The sequence below is a fragment of the Vipera berus genome (genome assembly GCF_964194415.1).
Source record: "Vipera berus genome assembly, chromosome: 3".
Taxonomy (NCBI): Eukaryota; Metazoa; Chordata; class Lepidosauria; order Squamata; family Viperidae; genus Vipera; species Vipera berus.
This window is the reverse complement of record NC_138204.1, coordinates 215130538-215143751: the sequence shown is the minus strand read 5'-3', so window position 1 is coordinate 215143751 and position 13214 is coordinate 215130538.

The following is a 13214-nucleotide window of genomic DNA, read 5'->3' as shown; positions in this document are numbered from 1 at the left end:
GATGAGAAGCGAAATGTCTTCAAAGAAAAACAAGAGAGTCCAGTTGCCTCCTGAAAAAAGCACCTTTGGGACAACCATGACCTGGATGACGGAGAATCTCCATAGACACTTCCAGTGATGGAGCATCCGCAGCTTCTGAAGTCAAGCTTTTCCACTAATTATCTTCTGTCTCAGCCTACGTGAGTCCTCGTTATGCTCACAAGGAGAAACCCCTCTTCCAAGAAACAGGCAGGAACCACAAGAAAAGCCAACCCCTTTTATTCTCACAGACCTGAGTCAATGTCCAAGGCGAACAAACACAGTCCACAGAAACTCCATCCTCAACACAAATGGTTGCCTTTGACAACCAGCACCTCCCACACCTTCCCTTTTATAGTTCAGCCAAGTGTGGCTTCCTAATGCCTTCTCCTTTGCCTTTGGAGCCGCCCCATTGCATTCCTCTGTCCTACTCTCTTTTCTTGCCAGTGCTTTCGTGCATCCTGGATATTTCCCAGCTGTGCTTCATCCCTGTCCAACTCAGGCTCCCAGCACAGCTGTGTCTCAGCCTGAGTGTGAGTAGAGGGGCCAGGCTCTTCGTCCAAGTGTAAGTCTTGGAGCTCCTCAGAGCCTTCCTCTGACTCTGATGTCACTCCAGGCCCCTCCTCCTCATCTGATTCCTCAGACTCAGCTGCCAGATCCACTGGCTGGTGAGGAATCACAACAGATTAATTTTTCTCACAATCAGGAAAATTTTATTTTATTTATTTTTTTATTTTAATCCCATTTATATCCCACCCTTCTCCGAAGACTCAGGGCGACTTACAATCTAAGCACAAATCAAATGTGCTTAGCACATTTTACAATGGATCCGTCTTTAACAAGCTTCCATCCATTACTTTTAGTCCACTCTTCAGATGTTATGACTCAAGTCATAGATAGAGGCAGGCTTCTGTAGAGTCCTTTACTGTTCTTTTAAAATCCACAACAAATGGCCCCACAACAGCCGGTAAGGCTCCACCGAAATGTCCCTGAAGGCAGCCACTCACAGACCCACAAACAAAAGCCAATAAACAACAAAGCCAATTTGCCTACAAAGACAAGGTGCAAACTCTGGGCAAGGCCCAGAGTCAAGGTCCACAGAACAAGGCAAGTCCACAAGGCACAGACAGAAAACACAAGTCCAGGCGTGAGTTTTTCCAAGGCCGGGGGAGTGCATGCCAAAGCAAACAATTGTTCCCAAGAAGACAATCTTCCCCCCAGCCTTTGCTTAAGTCAACCCAAGTCACGTGTTCCTTGTGAGAAGTGGCAGGGCGGCCTCCTTGCCAGCAGCCTCACAGACCTCTGAGCTTGCCTCCGCTCTGCTCTCCATGTCCATGGATTGAGTGGGGGAGGCAGCTGTTCCTCCTCAGAGGGGATCTGCCACCTATCAGCAGCACTGCCTACCTGCAGCCAATCCTCCCCTGTGTCTCAGGGCAGGCAGCTCTCAGTCTGGTCAACCACCTCCCCCAATGCCTGAGGGACCTGGGACAGCGTCATCCTCAGACCCTGGCCTCTCCAAATATTCCAGGGGAGACATGCCGTCCCAGTTCCAAATCCTCCTCCTCTGAACTGGGATCCTATGGGGCCATGACATCAGGTGCTTTGGAGGAAATCAAACTGTTATTCTCTTGGTGGGCCCTCAAGTTTTGGAAGACAGTTCCCATGTCCCCCCCCCAATCCTTCTCTTCTATAGGCTAGACATATCTATTTCCCTCAACTGTTTATCGTACGATTTAGCCTCCAGATCCCTTATTATCTTTGTTGCTCTCCTTTGCACACTTTCTAAGTTGCATCTTTTTGGTATCATGAATTGGGTGTAGAACAGAAGTCCCTGAAGCAAGGCAGTAAGACGAGAGCAGTTGAAATTGGATTGAAATTCACCAGGGGTTGGAAGAGTCAACTTCAGGCAACCGAGGGGTTTTTGTGGACTGCTTGTGTGCACTGAAATACCTGTGGGCAGGGGTAGGCAACCTTGGCTCTTTTATGACTTGTGGACTTCAACTCCCAGAATTCCTGAGCCAGCATGGCTCAGCTTGGAAACCTCTCCCTTTCCCCTCAGCATGGCTGGCTCAGAAATAATGGGAGTTGAAGTCCATGAGTCATAAAGTGGCCTAGGCTTAGGCCAGGGGTAGGCAACCTTGGCTCTTTTATGACTTGTAGACTTCAACTCCCAGAATTCCTGAGCCAGCATGGGGGAACTATGGCCCTTTCATGACTGGTGGACTTCAACTCCCAGAATTCCTGAGCCAGCATGGGTCAGCTTGGAAGCCTCTCCCTTTCCCCTCAGCATGGCTGGCTCAGGAATTCTGGGAGTTGAAGTCCACCAGTCATAAAAAGAGCCAAGGTTGCCTAGCCCTGGTCTAGTAGGTAGTACATATTATCGGTCCTCAGCCAAGGAAAGTTGCCTGGCAGGGACTAGGAAATGCACCTTCTCTGGTGTAGCCCCTCTCTTCTGGAATATTCTCCCCCAGGATAACCTCAAATCTGTTGAATTTTCACAAGGCTTGGTTGTGTGTCCAGGCCAGAGGCCCAGAGCTTGCTGACTGGGGAATTATGGCACTTGAAGTCCATGTGTTTTCAAGTTGCCATGGTGGAGATACGTTGAGTTGGATGGAGTCCATAGTTCCTTGATTGGGAAGATCACCAATCAGAAGACTCTGGATACTTCTGACTCCAATGGAACCCTAAGCATTCAACAATGGCCTGTTCCGTGGCAATTTGCAGGCTGTACGTCTGTCGAGAAGGCTTGGCGTGACTCCGAGAATATTTTAGGGGGGTCTATTTCAGGAAGGCACAGGTGCAGCTTAAAAGCAGGTAGGCGACAATAGCCCTGGAGCTGGGGCTGAGTGGTAAATGGACATGGATTTAGCCACATCACAATACTGAGACACATCCTTACTGCACGGTTATATTCACAGACTGCAGAAATTTGATGATGATGATGATGATGATGCTAATAATAATAATAATAATAATAATAACAATAATAATAATAGTAGTAGTAGTATTTGGAAGGGACCTTGGGGGTCATCTAGTCCAACCCCCTGCTCAGGCAGGAAACCCTATACCATTTCAGACAAATGACTGTCCGGTCTCTTCTTAGAAAGTTCCAGTGTTGGAGCCTTCACCACTTCTGGAGGCAGGTTGTTCCACTGGTTAGTTGTTCTAACTGTCAGGAAGTTTCTCCTTAGTTCTAGGTTGCTTCTCCCCTTGATTAGTTTCCATCCGTTGCTTCTTGTCCTGCCTTCGGGCGCTTTGGAGAATAGCTTGACTTCCTCTTCTTTGGGGCAGCCCCTGAGATATTGGAAGATACAGTAGCTATCATGTCACTCCAATCCTTCTCTTCATTGAACTAGACATACCCAGTAACAGCAACCGTTCCTTATATGTTTTAGCCTCTGAGGATAAAAGGGGGAAAGATGGTATCTTTGTCCTCCCCTCAATCCTTAAAGATTGTCAGACCAGTTGAACAACTGCAAACCCAAGTAAGAAAACATAGAGCTCTGTTAATCCAATAAAAAGGTAAAGGTAAAGGTTCCCCTGCACATGTGTGCTAGTCGTTTCCGACTCTAGGGGCCGGTGCTCATCTCCGTTTCAAAGCCGAAGAGCCAGCGCTTGTCCGAGGACGTCTCCGTGGTCATGTGGCCGGCATGACTAGACGCCAAAGGCGCACGGAATGCTACTTAACGCTAGTTAATCCAATAGCTCAAGGCAAAAGAACGATTAGGGTGATGGTGGAAATACCAAGGTGGACATTAGATGGTGCTATTTTCCTCCTGTTGGATAAGCTGTTCTCCTGCAATTTCTGAAGTCCATCTTTGAACATGAGGTCCAGCGAGGTGCAAGTTGGAAAAAGGGGATACAATCAAAGTGGGTTTTGCCCTCCCTTGAAAATTAATCTGCTTGTAGGTTTCTTTCCCCCCAGGCATGGAGATATTGGAGGAGAAGAACCGGGCTGGTCTATGGTGGGACCACTTTTTCCAACTCACCCATTTGTCTTTGGAGATCCTCAGTCATCCAGGTCATGGTTTTCCCAAAGGTGATTTTCAAAAGGCAACTGGACTTTGTTTTTTTTCTTGAAGACGTTTTGCTTCTCATCCAAGAGGCTTCTTCAGTTCTGACGGAATGGTGGAGAATAGAAGGTTTTTTTTTTAATTGAAAAGTTTTACAATACATTTTTTTAACAAAGCAAAACCCCTCCCCACCCCCTCCCTCCCTTCCCCTTCTCCCCTCCCTGACTTCCCAGAGCTCAATACAGGGTATAAAAATACAAACAATCATAGTCTACCTTATGCAAACAACAATAAACTATTAAATCTATCGCACTTTAACTCTTATAAACTAACTACAAGCAATATAAATATCACATCAATACTTATTCAAATGCTAGGTGAAACTTTTTAGTCCCATATTTATTCTGGATATAATCAATCCATCTTCTCCACTCCACAATATATCTCTGTTGCGACTGGTCTTTCAAATACGCTGAAATCTTTGCCATTTCCGCCAGGTTGGAAACTTTTAAAGTCCATTCTTCTATAGTCGGCAGTTCTTCCTTCTTCCAATATTGCCCTACTAAATGTCTCGCTGCCGTAATTAAATTCAAGATCAACTTAGTGTCCACAACAGTAGTATCCGTAATAATGCCCAGTAAAAACAGTTGCAGACAAAACTTTATCCTTTTCTTAAATATCTTTTGCATATTCCACCAAATTTTAATCCAAAAAGCTTTAACCTTTTTACAGGTGAGAATAGAAGGTTTTATATTCCTTGCAGTCATCTGGTCATTAGCGCTCTCCCTGAGAGCTCTTCAGGACACTTGGGGGGTTTATCTGTGCCCTCAGGGTCACCTGAATAGTGAAACACCTTTCAGCAGCTCCACACCTATTTGCACTTTGATTCAGGTGACCCTGAGGGTGCAGATAAACCCCCAAGTGGCCTCAATGACTCTCAGAGAGTTAAGGAGTGACCTTCAGATGACTGCAAATAATATAAACCCTTCCATTCCCCACCAGTCAGTTGAAACTGAGGAAGCTTCTTGGATGAGAGGTGAAATGTTTTCAAGCAAAAAAAAAAACAACAACCCAAAGAAAGTCCAGTTGCCTTTTGGGGAAAAAAAGCACCCTTGTGTTATGCACACAACAGTTTTGTTTCGATTCCTCCCCATGTTAAAATTCTTCCGGCATCTGAAGAGCTTTCCTGCAAAGCAAAGGTCTTTAACATGGTCTCCTACGCTCAAAATGGGCATCTCCCTATTTATCTCCTTGGCGGAGCAGCACGGCTTCTGTTTTGTGTCGGTTCCTTGGGTGTGAAAAGAGGCATTTCTTAGCTCCCGTAGTGACGCAATGCTTTTCTGCACCAAACCCAAAAGGGAACCTTCAAACTTGGCGGCTTCGTCGTCGCGGATGAAGTCGAGAAAGGAATGAAGAGCCATCTTCTGGTTGTCTCGCTGACCATTATCTTGCACGTCAAGGAAGGTGAGCGGCATTGGTACGGTAGCACCCATAATTTCCCCCCCCCTCTTTGGGGATGCTGAATAAGAAGAGCCACTTTGAGCTAGTGGGTAAGGCACCAGGCTAGAAAGTGGGAGATGGTGAGTTCTAGTCCTCCCTTAGGCACGAAGGTCAACTGGGTGACTTTGGCCCAATCACTGGGAGATGGTGAATTCTAGTCCTCCCTTAGGCACGAAGGTCAACTGGGTGACTTTGGCTCAATCACCAGGAGATGGTGAATTCTAGTTCTCCCTTAGGCACAAAGGTCAACTGGGTGACTTTGGCTCAATCAATGGGAGATGGTGAATTCTAGTCCCACTTTAGGCATGAAAGCTGGCTGGGTGACTTTGGGCCAATCACCAGGAGACCGTGAGTTCTAGTCCCACCTCAGGCATGAAAGCCAACTGGGTGACCTTTGGCCAATCACCAGGAGATGGTGAGTTCTAGTGTTAGTCATGAAAGCCGGATGGGTGACTTTGGGCCAGGAGATGGTGAGTTCTAGGTCTGCCTTAGGCATGAAAGCAAACTTACAACTGTAATTGCCAGCCTCAATTATGTTTGTAAGTTGAGGAATATCTGTATTTGCAAAGCCTTGTTTGCTGGCTATTGATTGTAAACAAACAAGCAAACATATTTGCATGTAGAAAGCGAAATACATTCACTAAGATGGATGTTCTGCAGATTTGGAACAGATGGCCTATATCTACATAGTCCCCACATAAATTAAAAATAGGCACAAACCCCTGACTGACTATGATTAGATTTCAGATAGTTCCTCCTTGTATCTTCTCCACAATACGAGAGTCTAGATTGTGTAGGCCTTAAGAATAAATACTGTGGTGTTTTGAGCTCCTCTTGTGTCATTCACTCATTCGTATTTAAAACAAGGTAAAGGTAAAGGTAAAGGTTCCCCCACACACGCATGCTAGTTGTTTCCAACTCTAGGGGCCGGTGCTCATCTCCGTTTCAAAGCCGAAGAGCCAGTGCTTGTCCGAGGACGTCTCCATGGTCATGTGGCCGGCATGACTAGACACCAAAGGCGCACGGAATGCTGTTACCTTCCCACCGTAGTGGTCCCTATTTTTCTACTTGCATTTTTACGTGCTTTCGAACTGCTAGGTTGGCAGAAGCTGGGACGAGTAACAGGCGCTCACTCTGTTACGCGGCACTCGGGATTCGACCCGCCAAACTGCCGACCTTCTGATCGACAAGCTCAGCGTCATAACCCACTGAGCCACCGTGTCCCTTTTTATTTAAAACAAACAAACAAATGTTTTATTTATTTATTTGATTTATATACCGCCCTTCTCCCTAAGGACTCAGGGCGGTGAACAGTGAACATAAATAACAGAATGCACAAATAGTTATCTTAAAACAATAATTAAAACAGAAGCCATCAGACCAGACCGGATTGCTTAAACAGATATGTTTTTATGTTCAAATTGGTAGTTGTGTAAATCTGAACCCAGAAGCCTCAGGGCTGAAGCATGTGTCATTTGAGCAACATCTGGATGTAATAGTCCTTGGATGAATGGCTAATAGCAACCCTCTCCTAGATGGAGCTTTCTGAAGCTCAAGTATCTGGGCTCTGTGACTTCCTAGTTAGACAGCTACCACACTTGATTTCATTGTCCAAGTGTTTGATTTGATATGATTGTCAGGTCTATCCCAGCTTGGATATTCAGGAAAGAAAGACCCTCAACTCCATTTGTAGCAAAAGGTATACTTTTACTGAAGCCATGTGGTTACAGCTGTAAGAAGAAAAATCAGGTCCGAGCCGGGACTAAATAAAATGGAGGCTGGCTGCTTAGGAAAGAAGATTGAATGATGAGCAAAACCAACCACAGCATGCAGTTCTGGGACAGGTGACTGATGTGATGGCAGACCTGACAATGGTCTTATCTGCCACTCAGTAGATTTGAATCTAAGGGCTCAAGAGATCTCTTTACGTACAGCAGCTCCATATTTACATGTCACCCCTCATCCTTCTCTTCATTAAAGTAGACATATCCAATTCCTGCAACTGTTTTTATATGCTTTAGCTTCCAGTCCCCTGATAGTCTTTCTTGCTCTTCCTTGCCCTCTTTCTAGAGTCTCAACATGTTTTTTTGTATTGTGGTAACCAAAACTGGAGGCGGTATTTCAAATGTTATCTTTGTTGTTGTTAGTTGCGAAGTCGTGTCCGACCCATCGTGACCCTATGGACAGCGTTCCTCCAGGCCTTCTTGTCTTCCACTATCTTCTGGAGTCCATTTAGGCTCACGCCTCCTGCTTCAGTGACTCCATCCAGCCACCTCATTCTCTGTCGTCCCTTTCTTCTCTTGCCCTCAACCTTTCCCAGCATTAGGCTCTTCTCCAGTGAGTCCTTCCTTCTCATTAGGTGGCCAAAGTATTTGAGTTTTAGCTTCAGGATCTGGCAGTCAGGGTTGATCTCCTCTAGGACTGACGGGTTTGATCGCCTTGCAGTCCAAGGGACTCGCAGGAGTCTTCTCCAGCACCAGAGTTCAAAGGCTTCAATTCTTTGGCACTCAGCCTTTCTTAAGGTCCAACTTTCACAGCCATACATTGCAACTGGGAAGACTATAGCCTTTACTATACACACTTTTGTTGGCAGGGTGACTTCTCTGCTTTTTAGTGTGCTGTCTAGATTTGCCATGGCTTTCCTCCCAAGGAGCAAGCGTCTTTTAATTTCTTGGCTAAAGTCCCCATCTGTGGGGATCTTGGAGCTCAGGAAAACAAAATCTGTCACTACCTCCATTTCTTCCCCATCTATTTGCCAGGAATTGAGAGGGCCGGATGTCATGATCTTGGTTTTCTTAATGCTAAGTTTCAAAATGTTATCTTGCAAAGTAATATAAAGTGGTAGTACTATTTCAAATGATAAAATGAAGAGCAAAGCAAAATTCATTGCTTAGATCATCCATCCAGTGTGCTTGCCTCAGCAGAATGAGACTTTATATCATCTTGATCCAACGGTTGTCCAGTCTCTTCTTGAAAATCTCCAGTGATGGAGCACTCACAACTCTGGAAAGCCCGCTGTTCCCCTGACTTATCATTCTTATTGTCTTTGGGGGATGTTGATTCTACTCCTCTGCCTTTGCAACCTGGGATTGCGTTGGCTTTTTTTTTTGGCAGCTGCCGCACACAGCTGGATCACATCTAAGTGGTTGTCCACTAGGACTCCAAGATCCCTCTTGCAGTTACTGCTATTGAGCCAGGTAGCACCTACTGTTCACCTGTACGTTTGGTTTTTCTTGCCTAACTGCATAGCTTGTGGGTTGTGAAGACTTCTCTGTTCTCATGGGGCAACCTTGCTCGTCCGCAGATGCAATTCCATTGGCATAAAAATGTGTCCAACTTGAAGCCTTCCATTACAACATTATATGATCAAGTGGAGAATACGTCAATCTCACGACTGCAATGTTAACTGCAATTTCCCCCCCCCTACTTTCTTTGGCCTGATTATTTTACCCAGAGAAGTGGATTTTTGTAGCTCAGGATTGAACTGTGCAAGCTCCTTGGTGCTGATGATGTTCCCTTTACTTACATCTGTAAGTAAAGAGCAAAGCTCAGACAGCCTCGAAAACTCTGGATTGTTGTTTTTTGTTCATACCTTTCTCCTTGTCTTCTTTTCATGTGGATTTTTCTTCTTTCTGTCTGAAGGACCTCTCTCTAGCAATCCTGCAAAATGAAATCCTATGTCGAGTGTCCGAAAGGTGCTTTTTCAAAAGGCAATTGGACTTCCTTTGTTTTTCCTTGAGGACATTTTGCTTCTCATCCGTGGACCTTCTTCAGCTCTTCAAGGAAAAACCAAGGAAGGATAGAATAGAATAGAATAGAATAGAATAGAATAGAATAGGAAGGGACCTTGGAGGTCTTCTAGTCCAGCCCCCTGCTCAAGCAGGAGAACCTATACCTTCTCAGACAAGTGACTGTCCAGCCTCTTCTTAAAAACCTCCAGTGATGGAGCACCCATGATTTCTGAAGGCAACTTCTGTTCCACTGGTTAGTTGTCCTCACTGTCAGGAAGTTTCTCCTTAATTCCAGGTTGCTTCTCTCTTTAGTTAATTTCCAACCATTGTTTCTTGTCCTTCCCTCTGGTGCTTTGGAGAATAACTTGACCCCCTCTTTTTTGTGGGAGCCCATCAAATACTGGAATACCGCTATCATGTCAGCCCTGGTCCTTCTTTTCTTTAGACTAGCCAAACCCAAGTCCCGCAGCCGTTCTTGCTATGTTTTAGTCTCCAGGCCTTGGATCATCTTAGTTGCTCTTCTCTGAACTTTTTCCAAAGGCTCAACATCTTTTTTGTGATAGGGTGACCAAAATTGGCTGCAGTATTCCAGGTGTGGCCTCACCAGGTTTTTATAAAGCGGTACTAATACTCCACGTGATCTGGATTCTATGCCTCTGTTTATACAACCCAGGATTGTATTAGCTTTTTTGGCTGCTGCTGCACACTGCTGGCTCATAGTCAAGTGATGGTCCACCAGGACTCCAAGGTCCCTCTCACAGTCACTGTTTTTAAGTGCTAGGCTGCATTAACAGCCTTGGTGGAGCAGTGAGCTAATGCCTCCTTAAGTAACACCAGCTGCCTGCAATTAGTGCAGGTTCGAGTCCCACCAGGCTCAAGGTTGACTCAGCCTTCCATCCTTCCGAGGTAGGTAAAATGAGGACCCAGATTGTTGGGGGCAATTAAGCTGACTTTGTAATAATGCCGCTTGGGGGTGTGTGTGAAAGCCCTAATAAGCAGGCATATACATAGAATGAAGGCTACTGCTAAGCTTGTAAGCCGCCCTGAGTCTTCGGAGAAGGGCGGGATATAAATGGAATTAAAATAAAATAAAAAATAAAACAGAGGGATAGAATCAAGATCACGTGAAGTACTAATACCACTGCATCCAGTTTTGGTCACCACGATGTAAAAAAGATGTCGAGACTCTAGAAAGAGTGCAGAGAAGAACAACAAAGATGATTAGGGGGCTGGAGGCTAAAACATATAGGGAACGGTTGCTGGAATTGGGTATGTGTAGTTTAATGAAGAGAAGGGTGAGGGGTGACATGACAGCAGCGTTCCAATATCTGAGGGGCTGCCCCAAAGAAGAAGGAGTCAAGCTATTCTCCAAAGCGCCTGAAGGCAGGACAAGAAGCAACGGATGGAAACTAGTCAAGGAGAGAAGCAACCTAGAACTAAGGAGAAACTTCCTGACAGTCAGAACAATTAACCAGTGGAACAACCTGCCTCCAGAGGTGGTGAATGCTTCAACACTGGAGCTTTTTAAAGAAGAGATTGGACAGCCATTTGTCTGAAATGGTATAGGGTTGGACTAGATGACCTCCAAGGTCCCTTCCAGCTCTGTCATTCTGTTATTCTGCCTCCAGACGTTTCTCTATAGGTAGAGAATGTATATCAGCCATTCTCTATGTGAGACGGTAAGGTGTTGGTCTAGGAGGGGGAAAGCAGGCGGTTGGACTAGATGACCTCCAAGGTCCCTTCCAACTATGATGATGATGATGATGATGATGATGATGATGATGATGATGATGATGATGATGATGCCAGGTCTCACCCAATCTGTATTTGGTCTCCTGCTTTGAGCAGGGGGTTGGACTAGAAGACCTCCAGGGTGCCTTCCAGCTCTGTCATTCTGTTATTCTGCCTCCAGACGTTTCTCTATAGGTAGAGAATGTATATCAGCCATTCTCTATGTGAGACGGTAAGGTGTTGGTCTAGGAGGGGGAAACCAGCGTTCTAATCCTGGCTTGATGCTAAAAGCCTGTGGTTTTTCTTTTTGTCCAGTCATTTCTCCTCACGCCTAGGAAGAAGGCAAGATCAAATCACTTTCACAAAGGTTAACTAGCAAATTGCGCAGACCTGTTCTTCTTCTTGCCAAGAGTGTGACTCACTCACCCCCCCTCTCTCTCTGTCTATCTCACACACACAAACACACATGTTTATATAGCAGGAGAAGTAACACGATATGGGAGGCCTCAGGTGTCAGGGAATGTCTTTTCTTGCCAATTTTCCGTCAAATTGGCTTGATTTTATAATAATAATAACAAGTTGGAAGGGACCTTGGAGGTCATCCAGTCCAACCCCCTGCTAAGGCAGGAAACCCTATACCATTTCAGACAAGTGGCTGTCCAGTCTCTTCTTAAAAACTTGTTCCATTTTGAATTTTGTTCGGTTGCAAGCTTTTTTAACGCAGCTGTCGTGCTTCTTCAAGATTTATTGGCTAAATCTTGGTGCTGCCTGTATTTCGAGGGTTCCTGTTCGGGCTTGTCTCTTTCTGGATTTCATAACCAACCCCAAGACTTATTGTCCTGCCAAGCTCCTAATATTTCAGGACCTTTGGACGGAAGCCATTCCCCCCCCCCCCAAAAAAAAAAGAGGAAGCAAAGTTGCTTGAAGTTTTTGTTCCATCTCTCTCTGTGTGTCCAAGTCAGGATCACAGGCAATGCTGGAGCCCCTTTTTTCCTGTTTAGGTGGCAAGAACGTGGGCCTTAAATGTACTCTTTGTGGGAGGAGGAGGAGCAGGAAGAGGAGGAGGAGGAGGAGGAGGGCTAAAGGGGTGTCAAACTCAATTTCATTGAGGGCCACATCAGCATTGCGGTTGCCCTCAGGGGACCGGGTGGGCGTGGCTAGAGTGCATATGGCCTACTGGGTGGGCGTGGCCAGCTCTACATCATTACCATCAAGGGTGCCTATGGGGGCCTGGGCAGGAGTGGGACAGATCTGAGGGTCTCTGGCAGAAGGAGGGTCTCTGGGCCAGGGCCAAGGCAGTGGGGGCCGTTCCCTCACTGTCTCCAGGATGGCTTCGCGGGCCGCATGAAACCACTTCGTGGGCTGCATCCGGCCACCGGGCCTTGTGTTTGACATGTCTATTCTATTCTATTCTATTCTATTCTATTCTATTCTATTCTATTCTATTCTATTCTATTCTATTCTATTCTATTCTATTCTATTCTATTCTACTCTACTCTACTCTACTCTACTCTACTCTACTCCTGTTCTACTCTACTCTACTCTACTCTACTCTACTCTACTCTACTCTACTCTACTCTACTTCTATTCTATTCTATTCTATTCTATTCTATTCTATTCTATTCTATTCTATTCTATTCTATTCTATTCTATTCTATTCTATTCTATTCTATTCTATTCTATTCTATTATTCTATTCTATTCTATTCTATTCTATTCTATTCTATTCTATTCTATTCTATTCTATTCTATTCTATTCTATTCTATTCTATTCTATTCTATTCTATTCTATTCTATTCTATTCTATTCTATTCTATTCTATTCTATTTAAACATGGCCATCTCAAACCAGCCATGGGACAGCAGGCCATGGTGATTTGTGCTTAGATTGTAAGCTGCCCTGAGTCTTCGGAGAAGGGCGGGATATAAATGGGATTAAAATAAAAAAAAATTTGGGCTATGGGGTCCTTGGTGCTTGGTCATTTTGTTGCAGATGTTTCATGACCTATATAGGTAATATCATCATTGCTAGAAAGAAGTTGAGTTTCCAGAGAGGAGGAGGAGGAAGAGGAGGAGGAGGAAGAGGAGGATGAGGAGGAGGATGGGTCCTTGTGTTCTCTGAGCTTGGATGTTTTTGTGTAGACATCTCATTACCCAACTAGGTAACATCATCAGTGCTAGAAGGGAGTGGGGTTTGTGGAGAGGAAGAGGAGGGCTATGGAG